This window comes from Dasypus novemcinctus, chromosome 15 (genome assembly GCF_030445035.2).
Source record: "Dasypus novemcinctus isolate mDasNov1 chromosome 15, mDasNov1.1.hap2, whole genome shotgun sequence".
Classification (NCBI taxonomy): domain Eukaryota; kingdom Metazoa; phylum Chordata; class Mammalia; order Cingulata; family Dasypodidae; genus Dasypus; species Dasypus novemcinctus.
The window spans coordinates 71,630,270-71,650,959 of NC_080687.1; the positions used below are offsets into that span (position 1 = coordinate 71,630,270).

The 20,690-nt window shown below is 36.9% G+C and overlaps 1 pseudogene; it reads right to left on the bottom strand.

Annotated features, from left to right (window-relative positions):
* The window catches only part of LOC101424471 (coenzyme Q-binding protein COQ10 homolog A, mitochondrial pseudogene), a 46,297-nt pseudogene extending 34,154 nt beyond the window's left edge, over positions 1–12,143 (bottom strand).
* Positions 12,144–20,690: the final 8,547 nt, after the last annotated feature.

Sequence of the window (20,690 nt, forward strand, 5' to 3'; positions counted from 1 at the left end):
TTATTAGGATTACTTCGTTAGAGTATGTATAAAAAATTGCATGAACACTGCCCAGACCAATTGAGGTAAATTGTTTTAGGTAGATCAAATTTCAAGAAGGTCATAAGACACTAAATCAGAGTCCAAGGTAGAGAGTCTAGTAGGAAACTGTAAGGAGACATTTCTCCACTTAAGTGTTAGGCCTTGACTACACCAAAAACTACAAAAAGGAAAAGTCTTCAACAAAGCAGTGAAATTTCCAAATCAGACTAATCTCTGCATTAACCCCTTTCCTTTATCTTGCATTTACACTGAAAGTGTTTCTCAATATCCCACTGGCAGAAGATGAAGGAGTAGAGAGACTGTAGAGCAGTAGGCAGAGTTTGGATCAAAGGTTTAAGGAACCCCACTAGCACCCTTCACTGAAAGCATCCAGATACTGCATTCATTTCCAAACTTTACCTCTTCAAGACAGCATGCCAGCTTCCATCACCAGAGGAATGTTTTACCCCACGCAAGAGCTCACTTGGAGAATTCCCTAAGCATAGGAAGATAATTAAAGTAGTGAGTAACCAAAGAGTTCACTATTTTGCTCATATCTTCCATTTGTATATATTTTAAATCATAACATAGTCCAAACTTGTACCTGCCATGTTATCTAAACCTATCACAATAAAACTAGAAACTAACAACAAAAAGCTAAACAAAACAACTAACCACTTAGAAATTTAATAGCACTTCTTTATAAATCTGAGATGAAAAACTAATTCAAAAATTAAACTACAGAAATACACACCAAGGCAACTGCCACCTGGTGATGGAACTGGAAAAAGACCTTGGATAAAAGGGGGAAATAGTAAAGACCAATTAGTTTATGTGGCTAAAAGACTTCAAAATAAGTCAGGAAGTCTTCAGATAGGTACGTTTATGTGTCTCAGCAGATCTCATAGACAGCCAAAATAGATACTACTCCAAATAGTGGGGCTCCTGAGAGCTCCAGAGACACCCAGGTCCTATGGTGATGGCAGATAGCTCTGGAGTTTGGTGCCTTGCTAGTGGGAAATACTTTAGACTTTGTGCTCCCAAGTGTGTCAGAGATGGACTCAGATGTGGCTTCTCTACACGTCTCTTCTGTCCTTTTCATTGAACCTATAGTTGATGCTGGAGTTGGTAGATGTGTATCCAAGAGACTTGAATCTCTCAGCTGTCCATGTGCTAACCAGCCCTGAGTGTTAGAGGAGTTGCAACACCTATACCTACGCTTCAGTTCATTGGACTCACCAAGGACAACTAACAAAGAGGTGAGGATGGACAACCACCACAGCAAGGAACGGAGAAAGTCTACAACTGCAAGTAAGAGAGTCTCATCCATCAGCCATATGGGATTGAAGCCCTCTTTCAGTTAGAGGTGGAGTGGGCATCACCGTTCCAGAATCCTCAGGATTGGGGAATAAAATGTGAACTAGAGTAGACTTACTGGTATTCTACTATAGACTTGTGATTCTAACAATGGAAGAAATTATATCACTGATGTGGAGACAGTGGCCACTAGAGTTGCTGAAGGCAAGGAGAGGGAAAAAGAGGTGTAATAGGGGGCATTTTTGGGACTTAGAATTATCGAATATGACATTGCAAAGACAGATACAGGCCATTATATATCCTACTATAACCTACAGAATGGAGTGGGAGAGAGTGTAAACTACAATGTAAACTGTAATCCATTCTGTGTGGCAATACTCCAAAATGTGTTCATCAGTTGCAATGTACCACACTAATGAAAGAAGTTGTTAATGTGGAAAAGTGGGAGGTGTGAGGAGTGGGGCCCATGAGAATCCCCTTCATTTTTTTAATGTAGCATTTTATGTAATCTATGTATCTTTTAAAAATATAAAAATATATTAAAAATGTATTTTTTAAAAAACTAATTCAAAAATTAAGCTACAGAAATACACTCCAAAGGGACTGCAGCAGAAATGAGAGCTAATCTGCCCTTCAAAATCTCAGAGAGGCACTGAGCTGGATACCAGCACCTAGCATGGAGAGCCAGAGTGAGAACCAGGGCTGAAAACTGGAGGATTAATTTAAAGTCTATAAAAGGAACAACTGTACATAATACATGTCATCACCCCACCACTAAACACACAAAGAGAACGTAACTTCTGACAAAGGAAAAGTAGCTCTTCTCTAAAGAAATTGAAATAGTAATAAGGTGAGAACAAAGGTTTCTAACAGAGTGTTGAGGCCTCAGAGAAATGTCCTCCAGTCTAGAGATTTCAGAGTTCCTAGCCTGACACTAGCTACCTGTCTGTTTATCATACAGTACAGACTGCCAGTCACCAGAACTTTTCCCCACACATGAAAGTCCCAGCAGACTTCTCAGTCAGGGGTGCTGAGAATTAATTCTTGTATTTTTGCCAGAAGAAGAAACCCATGCCACATTTCCAGGGCTAAATTATAAAATATTAATGGGCAACTAGAGATCACCAGGTAGATATATAAAGAAAGCAATTAGCATGAAAGAAAACGGCCAAATTCAACATAAGAAAAGCTATTTCTGAGGGGAAAATGTAATTCAAAAGAAGATATTGCAAATATCTGATCAGTATATCGAAGAAGAGTAGGAAAAATATCATACAGTTAACAGAATTAATAGAGTGCTGAGGGGAAGAACAGGGGAGAAGTCAGAGAACAGACTATATGTGAATATGAGTTTTGTGTGCAAAACATGGTATATTTATTATTTCATCCACTCAGCAATTACTCATGGAATGTCTGCTCTCTGCCACGGGCACCTTCTCCCCATGTCCTTCTTGGACTTGAAATTGTTTGGATTCATCCACGCCAAAAATACAAATTTAAAATGTCATTTTCCAAAATATCCATCAATGTGCAAATGACAAAATTTTAACTGAGGGAAGCTGGTCACTAGAGGGAGAGGATAGAGCAAAAGCCTATGGGAAAAAAGATAAACGTGCAGTAAAGAAGGATACTAGGGACTAAAGAAATTTGCTTAATTCAAGCCACTTGTGACCGAGCTGCGAGCACCTGCGGTGGCGGAAAGCAGTCGTTCTGGCAGGTTGCCCACACCTGGATAGGGTGTTCTAAACACTTCACCCAGGCCTCCATTCCAGTTGTACTAAACCAGAATTTCCAGGCACAGGGTCCTAGTTAAAATCTGGAATCCAGTCACTAACTGTGGAGGGAAAGGAGGCAGAGAAGACAGACCGACCCTCAAAATCCATAAAATTTAGCTCCAGGGACCTTGAATCTCCCAGCCTACCAACCTCAGCCACCCATGCCCCCTCTCTTTCTGACTTATTTCTGCCCCTGCCTATAACGTTAGCTTCTCTAAATTTGAAATTCAAACTCTACAAAAGGAAGGACCTGGTTGTTTTGATCTCGGAGAGTTCACTTTACTGTTCTAACCATCAGTCTTGTTTAAAATGGGAACGTTAGTACCTGTTATGGAGTGATGCTGTGAATATTTAATAAAAGGACAATATAAGGACTACCTGGCATAGTGCCTCATGTACACGGGGCACTCACTAAGAGGGAACTATTAATACCTGCGTATGTGTGGCTCCTATTAAATATTGTAGCCATTTTAGTGATTTTTCTCTACAAATATTTTTCACTTTACTTTCTTCTGGAAATATTCAGGAATACTTAAATACTGATTTTAACTACTAAAAATAAAAATAAAAGTAAAAATAAACTGCTACAGCTACTGTTTTCGTTTCTTTACTCAATTCTCAATGTGTCGGAACTTTCTACAGCAAAAAGCATAAGTTAAAACAATGCATAATCATACTTAATTAAGGAAAATTTCCTTTTATCAACAGAAGAAACTTCAAGGCAGTTGAGAAAATTTTGTATACATAAGAACCAGTTGGAAAACTTGTCACAGAATAGAGGCCCCTCCTCCAGAGTTTCTGATTTGATGGTTGGAGTAATTCACACAGAACCTACAGTTCCCCAATTCTACACTTGCAGAATCAGTCCTTGTGTATGAATTGTTGAAAAATTAAAATATCTTCTTATGTCTCTAAGTCAGCTATTTCTGGCTGAGCCATTTATTACATTTTAAACTATTAATAGAGTTTAATATCCCCATTTTTACTCTTCCTTTAATTCAGAAGGAAGAGAGATCTGCTGTAGGGGAGTCAATTAAACCACTCATTACTATAAATATGATGAAGGCTGAATTTTTTTTATATTATCATAACTCCTGTAAGGAACTTTCAGGCAGATTTAAGAGAATCTTAGCAGAATATTTATGTTGCTTCCAACTTCACGGGTACAAACTGTGTAAATCTACAGTTGAGTGTATTTGATGGGTGCTAGTACTGTGTTTGTGATGGCTCAATACACAAAAATGGGCTTGAATAAATTGAGAGGCTACAAAGGGTAGAACGCAGTCAAACTGTCGTTTCTGGTTCTTTAGGGATCCATAAAAGCAAAGTCATTGACTTTAACTTTCAATCTGTTGCTTTGCTATCCAGAAGCTATTAGATCATTTGCTGATTCAGTAAATAACTACTAAGTACCTACCAAGTGTCAGGGAACATATAACAGGTTAATTTATCTTATTCTTACCCAAATGCATTTAATGAAAACTTATACAGTTCATTATTGCCAGGAACAAGGAAAATACCAGTGATGTTTGTGGTGGCTTGAAGTTATATGTACCCCAGGAAAGCATGTTCTTAAATCTAATCCATTCCTGTGAGTCTAAACGCATTGCAAATAGGATCTTCTGATAATGCTACTTTCATTCATGTGTGACTGACCTGATTAGAATGGGTGCTGATCCCCTTACTAGAGTCCTTTATAAGGGAATGGAATTCAGACACACAGAGAGAAAGCCACAGAAGCAAGAAGCTGAGAGCAATGAAATCTGGAAGAGAAGGGAGAGACTAGCAGACCCAGCCATGTGCCTTACCATTTGGCAGAGGTGGAAATGATCACCAGCAGCAGGTCTTTGGGAAGAAAGCATCACCTTGATGATGCCTTGATCTGGAAATTTTCCAGCCTCAAAATTGTAGGCAAATGAATTCTCATTGTTTAAGCCAAATCTATTTCATGGTATCTGCTTTAAGCAGCCTAGGAAACAAAACAATATTAAAGAGGAAAATAAGGTAAGTCTATTTCTATTTGAAACCTATTTCAAATTCTCTTTGCAAGTCTGCCCACAGGGAAAGCACATGGGTAGACAGATTCTTGAACTGTGCATTTATGAGCCTTAGCAGTTACATGCAGATTATCAATTTATCAACAGAAATAACCACACAAATTATTTAATTCTAATCCACAGTTTGATTTGTTTATCAAAGGTTTCTCTCTGTTTTAAAGCCTCAGTATTCTTTCAGTTCTCCACAGGTCCTCTTATAGAGGGCTACAGGAAAGAATAAAAGTCTCCACAAACATGTCCATTTTAATTACTTACCAAAAGAAAAAAGCACTTCAGAAATTTTTAACCTAGTAAAAATATTTCTTTCCTATTTCTCTCAAAATAAATATGTCTGGAAATATTCAGATAATAAGATTTAAAATCACAAACTATGATAACTACTAAGTCAATGCTCAGTAATATAGTAAGTAAAATTGTGTATGATTGGTAAGCTTGTTGCCCAATTAATACATTTGAGAAGAGTTACTATCAGATTTTTAAAAATCATTCATACTTGATTAAATATAAAATAAATGGGCATTTCTTTCATTTATTTAAAAAAATTCAGCACAATGCCTGTCAGAAATATTTTACCATTATTTCTATAGGAATATCAAGTTTGATTTACATCATTTTGACTTAAGGAAACTTTTACGGGTCTGCTACACCCCTTAAGCATCAGGATTATTCTTGCCTTACTACTTTTTTATTTTTTATTTTTGCAAATCCAACGCAGTTCAACATTTTTCAAGGATATCAACAATATAAGAACTACATCATCTGAGGAAAACAGAAATGGAACTTTGAAATGACCTGGAAAGATTAAAATGCCTGTCTGAATACAATGAGGTACAGGTAATAAAACTGGTAGAAGGAAATAAATCTGATCAGATATATAGATAGTAATCTGCTAATGGAAACAATCTAGGAGAGATAACGGAAAATAGAATGAATAAGACCTTCCAGAGAGAAAGCCACTTTGATGACATATTGATTCTAATAATTAGAAATTTTGATACTAAAAAAAATAATCAGATAGAAACAAGGAAATGATGGCAACTTGAAGGTATGACTTTTGCAAAGTTAAAACTGTGACCCCTACTAGGTCGCTATGTTGATTATAGACGACTCTAAGTAACCACCCTGTTTCAGTGAGTCTAGGATTAAAATGTGAAAGGATTCATGGAAAGAGTTAATGAGAAGCAATTTAAAATTTTACAAATGAATTAGAACTGTTTCAAAAAGAGAAATTCCTCAAGCCAGGAGAATAAATGCTGGAAGAGTATAACGAAAATACTGTCATATGTATAGCACTTTACAAAAAGCTGTACATTCTTCAACCTTTTGCATCTTATCCCCACATCAACCAGTAAGAGAGATGAGGAAGATATCCCTTCTACAGATGAAAAGACTGAGGCTCAAGGAGGCTAAATTTTCCAGACTGTCTTCGTAAGTTCCTCTCTTTTTCACCAATAATTGCCAGCATTCTTTAGGTAATTTTTCTCCTTTGCCTCCTTCTGCTATGCTTGTTTTTCTGTTTTGCTTTGTTTTGTGTTTTCTGGTGCCAGAAGACAACAGGTAACATGATGGATATATTCTCTGGGATCTCTGATGGCTTCCTTCCAACAGAACAAAATTGAATGGTGACACTAGCAGATCTGAGGTTTTCTACAATACATAGTAGTAGAGAGAGACTCCTGTTTCAGTTGTAGTTCATGTCTGTGTCTGTGCGCTGCTTCTCTCTATACTCCAGACACACTTCCTTCTAAATTTTGTGGTGGAAGATTGTCTTCAATTTGTTTTCCCACCTACCTTTCTTTAGGAGGTTGAGATTGCTAAAAATAATTTTCCCCTTTTCTTTCCTACCCAAGTTCTAAACTAACTTAGGGACTTGAAATGATGGTGTTCAAAATGAATATGTCAGTAACAGAAGTGCTGGAGAACACAGGTCGGGGTGAAAGGAAATGGGCTGCTAACCTCATTTTCCGGTAACTTGTCACTGCCCCCTTGAGAATAGATTTGAGTCTGTATAGCAGAAGAGTTACTCAAACTACGACCTCTCCCTGGCCTTAGTTAGGGAGGGATGGAAAGAGAACCCTCTACTTAAGAACTTAAACTGGTGTGCCCAATTGAGCAAAAGAAGAGTAACATAAGGGAAGGAACATTTCACTAATTAATTTCCTTTCCACATCAGGAATGAGATTAATTTTAGCTGTGAAAGAATACGAATTAAAGTGGCTTAAACATGACAGAAGTTTGAATTCTTTATCTAAATCCTGTATGTAGTACAGGATTGAGAGGGCATCTCCAGGACCCTAAGAGAACCAACCTTTTCTAAACTGAGTCTCTTTCATCCATTTTACTCAGTCTCTGCCTTGTGGTTCAAGAAAACTGCTCCAGTTTCAACCCCTGCATCCACTAGCCAAGAGAAATGAAGAAAGAAGAGAGGAAAGTCTCTCCTCAAGAGCACCTACCTAAAAAATGCACATATTACTTTATTCTGCACTCCACTGGCCAGAACTAAATCGGGTTTTCAATGCCTATTTCTAGAACACTAGAAAGTATAGTCTTTATCTTGTGTGCCTCTGCTCCCAGCTAATATTTTGATTTCTGTTACTAAGAAAAGGAAAATGGGTAATGGGGCAGCCAGCAGTTTCTATCACACCCACGAGAAACTTCTTACATACTACCATGCATAGGTAATATTTATTCATAGATTTTCTTTCTGTCTGTGGTCAATAATTTTTCAACTATCTGATACGAAATTTTACCCTTGATTAGTTAGCTACCTATATTCCAAATCAATTCAACATCATTCAAAATATGTGATTAAAACCTTTTGGACCGTGTAAATAGCAGTCAAAACACACAGGAAAAACAACAACAACAAATTTTTACTAATTTGACTCCGTAGTTTTACATCACAAATTGATGCATAAAATAATGGAGATAATTGGCCTTTCTAGGTCCGTTTATTTCTTTAAATAATGCAAATATACCCAGTTCTCTTGCTTTCATGTAAACAACAAAGCAAATGATAAGGAAAATAAGTTCTTGTACTCTCATATCAAAAGACAAATCTCTGGCGAATGTTACCAGTATATGCACATTACCTAAGAATAGGCATGGTTTAATGAACTCTGAGGCTCACTAGCTGATGTGGCTTGAAATTTTTTTCACCACATTAAGTATACTCATAATACAAGACATAGATTTTTCAAATAAATAATACTGTCTTAATGTTGTCATGACTCTTTTGAAACTTCCTGTTCTTCATAAAACTAAGAAAACTATATAAAAAGGGTTGCCCAAACTTTTGTGATACATAAGCAGGGAAAGGCTTCAGGAAGATCAGAGATTTGGACACTTCACCTAACTGAATTATTCAAAAGTGTTATGTGAAATAGTTTAGAGAAAGTTTTAGTTTGCCAAAAGGTGTACCAATGCAAAGTACCAGCAATGTATTGGCTTTTATAAAGGGTAATTTTTGGGGGTAAAAGCTTACAGTTCCAGGATCATGAAAAGTCCAACTCAAGGCACCATAGGATGTGCTTTCTCACCAAAGTCAGATACCATATGTTGAAGCAAGATGGCAGGTGAGTTCTGTCTGATCTCTGCCTTCCCCTCTGAGCTTCCACTCTCTGGGTTGGCTGCCAACCTTTTTCCCAATTTCAGTTGCAATCTATCAGGCATACGGCTGGTCTCTCCCTGGGGCCTTAGCTTCTGAGTCTCTCTTTTCTGTCACATGGCAGGGTCAAAAATGGCAGAACTTCTCTTCCTATGTGCCTCCATTTTTATCAGACCCAGCAAGAGGGCAGAGTCAACCTGAGTCATGCCTCACTCAAACTGCCACAGAGACTATTAAATAATATTTCTTTGGACAGTGAAACCAAGTAAAAGATTTTTACTCAAACTATTTTCTCCACCTTCTTATTCTAAACAAATAAATATTCATTTTATCTTCATTTGAATGTAACTCTCTATTGTATGTGTTGGCTACCAATATTATCAATATGACTATTATCATCTAATATTTGAATACTGCTTAACACACGGCAGTTTGGATGCCATCATTGGTCATTAGGGTCTTTTCCACTAGATAGGTATGATATATATAGGTATGTGAAGGCATAATCAATAAGGCTATCACTATCAAAGTATACAAAGTTAGTATGTACTTTAAAGAAAAAGCTATATATCAACAAAGATCATACATCATTGCACTTTCACTTTTGTTTTAATTACTACTGTATTAGTCAGCCAAAGGAGTGCTGATGCAAGAAACCAAAATCTGCTGGCTTTTATAAAGGCTATTTGGGGTAGAAGCTTACAGTTACCAGACCATAAAGCATAAATTACTTCCCTCACCAGTCTTTTGCCATGTGTTCGAGCAAGATGGCTGCCGATGTCTGCAAGGGTTCAGGCTTCCTGGGTTCCTCTCTTCCCAGGGCTAGTTTTTCTCTGAACTTAGCTGCTCCTCTGTCGCTCCACAAGGCCAGCTGTAAACTGTCAAGCAAACGGCTGGTCTCTCTTCTCTGGGCCTCTGCTGTATCTATTCGAGCCTTCTGCTTCTCTGTGTGTTTACTTCCCAGGTCTCCAGCATTAAAACTCCAACTAACTCTTGTGCCTTGTGGTTTTCTCAGTGAGTTCCCCCTCCCTCGTGTGAGTTCTCACCCACCACGGGGGCAGGGACTCAACATTCCAATGATGTGGCCCAATCAAAGCCCTAATCATAATTCAATCAAGTAAAAGTAAAATCTCCCACAGACCAGCTTACAAATATAATCCAATATCTATTTTTGGAATTCATAAATAATACCAAACTGTTACATCTACTAACAAAGCTATACTGGGGTTTCTATAGTGAATGGAGTGGAGTACAATAGTGGGAATATTAAAAATTTATTTAGGCAATACTGGATCTCTGTGTCCCAAGGATTAGGTAAGTTTGTAGAGAATTATGGTGTACTGGGGAAGGTGCAGGCAGGATGATTACCAGGCTGATGGGAGAAACCTGATATAGCTATTTGTTTTTTCTGGAAATTCAGTTTGGTGGCACAATTGCCCACTTGTTGTAAAGACTTTTTATAAAAGTTGTCATCAGGATCAGGAAAGACACTGGGAAAATTGAGATATTTACAAAGACTATTTCCATAGGCTTGTCAAAGAAGACTAAAAACAGGACAAATAATTGAACCAGCTCCATTTGATTTTAGAAATGGTCAGCAACAGGTTTTCTATGATGTCAGGAGCAAGTTAATTATCCAGGATTCAGATAGGTATGGAAGGCAGAATCCCAATATTAAAGAAGTGAGGGACAGAGTGAAGCTTTAACCAGGAACCAAACTTCAGGAATGATTTCCCATCTTGGAATATAACTAGAAGTCCAAGATGCAGTCAATTTCCACTTATAAAGTCATCGCAGTGAGGGAAGTAGAAAAGTGTGACTTGGGGGCAAATAGACTCCTACGTTTTATCTGTAAGTTTCTATTGTAGGTCTAGATGTGAGCCAAGGAGAGATGGGCATCAGTGAGGAAAACTGTCCGTCAAGATTGCAGTGGCAGAGCACCAGTCATTCCAGACAGGAGAGGCTTAGGAAAGTAGAACCAGAGAAAATAAGATGGGCAGCTGAAAAGCAGAAGAGGATCAATACTCAGCATTTTCTTTTGCATAGAATTAGAAATGACAACATTAAAAAAAGCTGAAAACGAGAAATTGAGTATTTTTAGATTTAACAGAAATGCTGAAGGGAAATAGTAGGCAGAACAACTATTTTAACAAAAACACTTTCCAATCAATTATATGGAATTTGAGATACATTTAAACTGAGAATAAAGAGTTAAAATTGCAGTAGCCAAAAAGGAAATTATGATATATTTTGTAGTTATTACGATTTGGAAAGACATGCTACTTGTGATTTAGAGGAGTTTTAGGGACAACGGGAAACTGCAACTCGACTATGCCAGCAAGTTTAGGGCTGTTTCCAACATTTAAGTTACAATTAGAAGCAAGCCTGATAAAGGTTTAGTATAAAGAAATACAAGAATAGTTTGTTTATAGGCAATAGCTGGCCTAGAACTGCTTATCAAATATAGGTTTTATTTTCATTTTCATTACAACTTAGCCATCTAAATATCTTTTCCTGCACCAATAAGAAGGTTAATCTTCAATAGTTATCATTAATATCCAGCCTTGCTCATCTTCTTTAGCAATATTCAGGCTTTCGGAGCTAAGGAAATCTCAGCTTTGTAGTCATTAGTGATCATTATCCTTAAATGAAAATGTACTGGAAATAACTTTTATATCGTTCCTGTTGGGTAATCTAAGGAAGAAAATGAGTATATTAATGTTGAAAAAGTAGAGTGTAATAGCCACAAAGCCTCCTGAATAGAATCTTGAACTACAAGGGATCTCACCAGGGGAAAAAGGTGTCCTTGTCCAATGCTTCATGCAAGATCTGTACTATTCCATTGCCCTTAACAGAAAAACTAGTACCTGTCTTTCAAAGCAGAGTAAATGAATGCTGACTGATTCACCTTAACACCAAAGTGATGGTGACTTAAAATATCAGCAGTGTGTAATAACTGCCAGATTAAGTTATTTATTAAGCCTTGAATTCTCCATCTTTTAATTTATAACTCGATAGAACTTTTATCCCTCAGATTGACCAAGCGTTCATACACAGGAAACCCTGCTTGGTAGATGATGCATTTACGCTTCAGTGGAAACAGAGCCCTCAATGCTTCTGTAACTTTGCGGTACCCCACAGGCCTTGGCTCAACAGTCAATGGGATTTAGCAAATCTAGGCCCCAACAGTGAAAGCAACCCAGTGACTTGCCGTGAAGAAAGAAACAGGACAAGGCACTCACCCCTGTTGCACATAGATGTAGATTGTGCAGCACCCATTGAGATCACGCCACATACCAATATGTGCTGCAGGCTCAGCTCAGCAACACTGTCTCTCTCATAGGCACTGACATTCCACGGAGCCATTTGGCCCTAAGTCATTTAACATTCATGGGCTGAATCCATCCATAGCGCACATCTCTGCAATTCCTGACACTTGAATATCCTCCACTTGCCATTTTTCCCATTCTCTTATTCATATATGGCTTTCTACTTCTCTGCCTTTTTATATAATCCAACTTCATTCCATTTCAAAAGAAAATTCCCTTATTCTCAGTCCTTTTATAGAATCTTATATTCGCATCCTTCCTATAACTGAAACCTGAAAGACTCCTAGAAATCATTCCTTTTTCACCAGTCTCTACTGGGGGAAACTGGTCATTCTCTGTCACATCACATTACTATTATTATTTTTTAAAGATTTATTTTTTATTTATTTCTTCCTCCCCCCTCCCCCAGTTGTTTGCTCTCTATGTCCATTCGCTGTGTGTTCTTCTGTAACCTCTTCTATCCTTATCGGCAGCACGGGAATCTGTGTTTCTTTTTGTTGCGTCATCTTGTTGTGTCAGCTCTCCGTGTGTGCAGCACCCTTCTTGGGCAGGCTGCACTTTCTTTCGCCCTGGGCGGCTCTCCTTATGGAGAGCACTCCTTGCGTGTGGGGCTCCCTAACACAGGGGACACCCCTGTGTGGCACGGCACTCCTTGTGCGCATCAGTACTGCACATGGGCCAGCTCCACACAGGTCAAGGAGACCCGGGGTTTGAACTGCAGACCTCCATGTGGTAGGCGGACACCCTAACCACTGGGCCAAGTCCACTTCCCCACCTCACATTATTAACCATGAAGCCAGGAGGTAAAGGCAGTATCATTCCAACCATACTTTTCAAAGTCTGGTGATTATTCTTTCACCCTCAAATATACCTCTCTCCTTCTTTCAAATTAACAACTGCTTGCTGTCTTTATCATTAATATATTGATGGGATTTTTTGCCCATATTCATGGGGCGTTAAACTGAAGTACAGCCTTTTTCATCATCCCCAGTCCTGCCCTAATACTGACAATTATGCATATCTGTTTGTATGATCCATCAAACGACAAAGTCCAATCTTTTCTCTTTTTTCCTTCATTCAGTGCCCTCTGTCACCACTCTATTTCAGCAGCTCACTCCCTGAGCACACCTTAAACTTTATCACTCAAAACTACTACAATTTAAAAATCATACCCATCATTATCCTCATTTCTCACCACAAATTTCTATCCTTTCATGACTTTAAATTTTGTAGAATGCTGAGTACATAATAGAGGGTTTTAAGTATTTTATTTTAAATGAGAAAAAATAGATGAGAAATTATCTTAAACTTTCAGCAGAATATAAATGTCAGAGTAATCTTGAAGCTGTAGCAAGAGGACATAAGAAATAAACAATTAAATTTTTAAAAAGATTTAATAGAGCACAATAAAATGCCAAAAATCTAATTACTTATAATGTCTAATAAAATAGAAATATCACTGGGGAGATTAATCAAGCAAAGCACTGGGAAGACAAAGGTAAAAAGCAACATAATCATACCTAAAGAGAGATTTAAAATAAATATGAGAGAATGCCATAAAACATATATCAATAAATCAAAAATGTAGGCAAATGGGCAACTTCATAAAGAATAGAGTTCACCAAAACTGATGGGGAAGTAAAGGAGAACCCAATAAGTCAATCAGCACTATCGAAACTGAATCAGTAACTAAAAATTTATATCCTAGAGGCAAATAAAACACAGTAGGCCCAGAGAGTATTTCTTGCTCTCTATCACACTATTTTCAAACTTTAAAAGAAAATTTCTAAAAGAAAATTTTAGGGGTCAATATTTCTCGCTGAATATGGTTTTAATTTTTCAGTGAAAAATACTTCTGGGAAAATGAAATCCCCGTGGGCCACAAATGAAGTTTAAAGCAAGGGTGGTGAATTGCATGTTCGCAAGATGCCAGTCTTCATAATTGCTCCAGTTACTGTGGCTGCAAAACAAACTACCCCAGAACTTAGCAGCTTAAAACAACAGCAACATTTAGATTGCCCACGAATCTGCTACCTGGGAGGAATGTCAGAGAAATTACTGACATTTCTCAAAAGCACTACAGTAACAAAGGAGCGGGGTTTTTAAAGGACTTGAATGGATAGAAATAAGATGGAGGCTTAGAACTTGGACTTTCCCCAAAGAGAATGAGAACCTAAAAGAGTTTAATCCTCAATGAAGAGTGTTGCAGGGAAAACCAACCCACCTGAAGAGAGACAACATAAGAAACACATGTCTCAGCCAGTAGTCTACACTGAAAAACAAATCACCTTTTCTACCTTCCTGAATTTGTAACCATTGATCCAGCCCTAACTGGTGTTTGGAGTTTGATTCCTGATGAACCTGAGTTCACAATCCAAAATTGCCAAACATACAGAAAAATATCTACTTTGATGAATGTAAGAAGTTAGCCCCAAATTTTCCAGAAAAAGAAATAACAAGCACATCTCATTTTCTACTCAATATTCTTTCATCCCTTCCTTCTCATGAACAGAATCTCAAATTTGTCGGGATAGCAATGTTCCAAGACATTCTTCAAGTTCCCTTGTAGATAGAGGTTGGTCTAAGCAGAGGTTATTGAATTGGGATTCCGGGAAGCCTTGGTAAAAGAGGGCAGACTCAACTGTGCTTGCTCTTTTATCCTTTTCCCTTTTCCTTCTCCTTGTCTAGACTGCAGATTTCATAACTAGAACTCTCAAAGTCCTCTTTGGGGCCTGAAGATAAGCTTTTTAATTCATCTACATTAAAAATCTTTCATTTCCTCTTTCTAAACAACCAGGATTTACTCTCTTTCCTCCTCTTCTGCTCACTCTTTCTTTTTGCTTGTGTTTACCACAATATAATTGAAAAGCACACACAAACCATTCCAGAAAGAATTTATTTTTGGCATGCTATAAGATGCCAATAATGTCTTAGGCACCACCCACTTACTGAACATGCAATCTTTGAAAAGGAGCTTTTATTCAATTGCAACATGGAATCTCCACTCCAGGCAGTACAATCACATTCCATAAGATAAAAGGGGAATAAGGAAGTGTAAAAAGTAGAGGACAGCTGAATCTATCTCTCTTAATCTAGGAATAAACAGCTTCCCTAGTAAACCTAATCAGTATAGCTCTTCTTCCATTTCATGGGCCAGAAATGTGTCACTTAATCCATACTAAGATAGGCGGCATGCACGAAGTCAAGTATTTAGCTGGGCACCTGAAATATTTCACACAGAATAGGGTTTCTGTTAATAAGAAAAGGACAGAATGAATATTGAGTAGGCAGCTAGCACTGACTAGTATACAATCCCTCTTTCCTTAACACTCTGTTCTTTTATGTGCTTGTTTGTTTAATGACATGTAGAAGTCAAAGTCATTGGAGTAATGCATATTTAGTCCAAATTAGCCAAATGGATGTGATTTTCAAGATAAAAAAAAAAAAAACATGGACTTTCAGTAATGATTTTAATTATTGTTATCCGCAGATCATCAGGCCAGTCTTTGAAAGGGATCTCATTAGAGTGAGTGGAAGGATTCAAATTATTATATTTATTTGGCATTTAATCAGCCTTCTGCCACGTTTAGTAAAAGAATACTTGGACACCTGTGTCTAACTTCCCAGTGAAAACTTTTGAATACTACTATATTCATAGCTCAAATGTCCTTATTATATTTTCCCTAGGCGTTTAGCCATTTCGTTATATCTTACAACAGCAATAATTCTCTATTCTATAAAAATGGAATTTTACAAGCAAGACAAACAGTTCCATAAATTATGAGGAATACCTGCCTATGCTGAAACAACACATTTCTTTCTTATTCACACTTTTGTAATGTATTTGTCTTGGAATCACACTCTCATTTTTCTTAAATTTACAACTTCTTTTTATGAGTTGAAAATCCAGTAAAAACTTGGGTGACACCTAGAATACCAAGAAGCAAAGAATTTATAAGTAAAACACATACATCAGAAATGAATGTTTTCACAAAAGATATAGCCCATTCTAAAATGTTCCTGAAAGAGTTAGCAAGATTTTTCTCTCAACACACTTTCCAACACATACACATAGTCACACGTGCAATTGTGAATTATTTCTTAAATATCCCATACAGAGGGATTTCATTAGCATATTATACTATTTTTCCTTCAGAGAAAATCTACTAATATGAATTGAAATCTATGTATGACTTAAAGGTGAAGGAAACTAAATTGTAGAAACAGTAGTATAGTACCAATAAATAACTTATACTTTACATTTCAAAGAAGTTGCATGATTTACCAGATTTTTTTCTCACGTGTTAGAACTGAGGCAGCTGAATCAGGATGGGTAAGCACTTTTCCCATTTGAATTATTGCTTATTGACAGAGTTAGGAATGGAATCAGGTGCTTTACACAAGTCAGACACTTCAAGGAGCTGAGCCAATACTATGGAAATCCCTGAAAATATCATTTGTGGAAATGTAGCTTTCTGACATTACTTTGTCCACTTATTCTTACGTGTAATAAATGCCAAGAAAATGTGAAGAGAAAGTATAAAAGTACCAAAAATACTTTCTTTAAAATATTTGAAAACTTTTTGGAATTAAAAAATTGCAAAATCAGCAATAATTATATACTTAGCTTAAGGTTTTTAACTTTAAGTTTCTGAAATATTGCTCTTCTAATGTTTGGAGAAAAATCTCTTCTTTCCAAAATCCAAGACAAATTTACATTTTTAGAGGTATGTGGTTCCTGTCTTTGACCTTGAAAAATGTCTCTGCAGTTGGATCAGACTTGATTCAAAATATATATATTTAATAACAAGTTATGCTTGGCACAGTGCTTATTGAAGAAAAGATTGTAAGTTTAACTAAACTTTCGTTAAAATTTTTAAAACTCCAGGATTGCAGGAGTGAAATTTTAAAGCTAAAATTAGTTTTGCATTTATACCTCCTATGATTTTTTTTTCAATGAAGGCTTAATGCTCTATTTCTATTTCTGTTTCAGATTAAATACAGATACAGGACCTGAGAGAAAGTTTACTAATCCTTTCCTATATTCGAAAAGCATGGGTTCTCTCCAGTCAACAAATGCTTTTAAATGTCTGCTGGAAAATTTGCTAGGTGCTTAAACAGATAAAAAATGAAAAAGACTCTGGCCTCCAGCACTTAGAATCTAGCTGGGGGAAAAAAAAAAAAGTTATTATACTACAAAGAGAAATGGTTGGTGAAATTTTTTGTTACAGGTATTCACAAGAGAGAGAGTATGAGTGTGTTCAGAAGAGGGGAGAATAGGTTTCTCTTTGGGACATCAGAAAATTGCTTTACATATTTAATCCTCACAATGGACTTGCAAATGTAAACCTTCTGATTCAAACTCTAAATAACTTGCAGAGTCTCAATTAATCTGGGTCTCTGGGAAACTTTGTGGAGCAAAACCCTTCCCCCACCTCCTTGCCCTCTTCAACAAACTGCATTAAACATAAAATGTTAGCAAGAAATAAACTTCTGTTAAGTTATGTCACATTGATTTGGGGGTTGTTTTCTGCAATGCAACCTAGAATATCCTCAAGCAAAGGCATTCTGTGTAGAAGAAACAGTGAAAGTAAATGTTTAAATGAGCACATTAGATAGGTCTGTAAAATGGTGAGATGAGTTTGGCTAGAGTATATCACCTGCAAGGTTACTAATGAGCAATCAAACTGTAAAGGCCATCTGGATCTATGGTACGGAAGTCCATGAACACGAGATGGGAACATCTATACTCAATTCTGTCGGCAATGGTGTTTAGGCAGCAGGTCAACACGATCATGGCATCTTAATCATCAGCAAAACATAGAAGAAAAATGCCTTCTAGACTAATGACTCTGTTTTCCTATATTTTAAAGATGTTCTCTCTATTCTTTCCTAAGTACATATAAATAATCCTTCCCTAAAATGGTTTTCATAAAAGATATGCAATGAAATAAACTGCAAATAACCATTTGGTATAATAAAATTATTTTGGAATATCATAAATAAATACATGTGTATGTAGTAATTATATTTTATATGTGGGTTATATATAATAAATACACAAATATAAATAAGTATTAGTCATATTTATTAAACTATTAAATTACAATAAGAAATATTACTAGAAATGTATGTATTATTATACTAAGTTAGTCTTAGTGTCTATTCAGTTAACAGATATTTAAAGAAATGCCAAGGGCTATTTTGATAAATATAAGGTTTTTCCCACTTAAATCATTGCTAAGGTTATTGATACATTTTTTTTTCTTTTTTCTTTCTTTTTATTTATTTATTTATTTATTTTTTGAGGTACTAGGGTCCAGGGATTGAACCCAGGACCTTGTATATGAAAAACCAGTGTTTAACCACTGAGCCACATAGACTACCCTGAGTTGGTTTTTTCATTTGTTTTGCTTGTTGTTTGGTTTGTGTTTTTTTTTCCTGTGTGGAAAACAAGTGCTCAACTCTTGAGCCACATCCACTCGCATATTGATACACTTTAAAAGATGTCTTGCCATGGCGAGGATTCCATCAGCAGTCATTCACTAGTTACTATTTGCAGTGTAATATATATCTAAAGGTTGGGCCATCCCTCAAACCAGAGTCACACACACAGGTGGATATAGGACTGGCAGAAACTGACGCTACTGCAAATGAAAACTGAAGAGGTGGAATCTGGAATAAAAATAGAAAGAGGTGGTGCCCCATGATTTATGGCAATTGAAAATATTGTTGCAGATTGCTATCCAGCAAACAGCAAGAGATAGGGATGAGAGCATTTTGCAGCCTATGTAGGTAGACACCCAGGAAGTTTTTAGAGAGGTAGCACAGCTCTGCAAGACACACCACCTCCCCAAATCCCCACATAGGTGATTATAAATAGAACTATATGTGATGGAGTCACAAGAGCGCAGAAAATAAAGTGCCATCGAGGTCCATAAGGAGATTGGAGATACTATAACAGGGACTGAAACAAGACTTTGGAAAGAAGATAAGAGCCGAAATAGTAAAATTTTTAAAAATTATGACAGGTAAATTTGGAACAGTAATCCACTGTGATATAGCCTGTAAAAGCATATATTTTTGGTACATTTAATTTGGTTTGAACTTAGGAAGCAAAACTGAAATTGATATATTTTACTAATCCATGCATTTTGCTAAACTTGATTCTAAGGAAACCCTAGGATCAAAAGACTATTAATTCATTCTCTAAGACCTTCATTCAAGTGAACATTGGAATTGGTCTGTATTCACTTCCTGTAATATCATACTATAATTATGATATTAAAGTTACCATAATGTCCCACAGTAAAGAAATTATTATCTTCAACTTGATTTGAGTTAAGTAAATATATTCACCCAAGGGAATTCTTTTTATTTGGTTGTTTCTTGAAAAGCAACCCTAGTAACACACCCTTAATACTAATTTGAGAAGTGCCACTCTAGAATGCTTAAACTAGAGTATCTCAGCTATGGTGCTCTTGACAGTTTGGGCCTGCATTTGCTTCCACTGGCTGTGTACCAGCTCTTCACAAATTTGGTGGCTTTAAACACCACCATTTATTAGTTCACAGCTTGGCAGTCAGAATCTAGTATGGTGTGGCTGAGTTCTTTGTTCAGGTTGGAATCAGGGTGGTGGCAAGGCTGCATTCTCATGTGGAGGCCCCACGTCTTCTTACAAGTTCATTCCTGTTACTGGCTGAATTTAGCTCTTTGCAGTCGTGGAAATAAAGTCTCATTTTCCTGCTGGATATCAGCAGCAGACAGCTCTCAGCTCCCGAAGTCCACTCACAGGCCCTTGCCCGGTGGCTCTCTCCATCTCAGCAACAAAGAACCTCTCTCCCGTTGAATCCCTTTCACTCTGAACCACTCTGATTTCCTCTCCTCTGACTGTCAAGAAAAAAGCTCTCTGCTTAGAAAGGGCTCATGATTTGGTCAGGCCTGACAACATAATCTCCCTTATTTTAGAGTCAATTGTACCATGTGATAACATAATCATGGGAGTAAAATCTTACTTTATTCTGAGTCCCGCGATCATCCAGAATGTGTTACACCAGGAACATGGTAAATCATGAGGGACATCTTAGAGTCCTACCTACCAGAGGGCTGGAAAATTATTTATTAAGAAGGCAGTCCCATACATTGTAGGATATTTAGCAGCATCCCTACCAATAGCACAATATGCCACTAGCACCCTGTACTTAGAGTTGTGGGGAAAAAAATGCCTCCAGACCTTGCCAAAAGTCTCTTTGAGACAACATTATCCATGATTGAGAACTATTGGTTGAAACCCTAATTCTACTATCCTTGAAACTCAGTCCCAAATTTAAAAAATAATTTAAAGCTGAGCCCTGATTTTTAAAAAATTCCAGTCAATATGCATTGTGGTCAAGCAGAATTTTATTTAAAACTTGGTGCTGATTTTTAAGTATATTACTTATTCCATAGCTAAGATCAGTACAATATACACTTCCACTCACATGGACAGCAATTGGTTTAATTTTGCTAGTGGTACAGCAACCATGATTTTTAAAAACCCTAGTTATTAAAAAGAAAGCATATAGGAGTCAGTATAGGGGAGTTC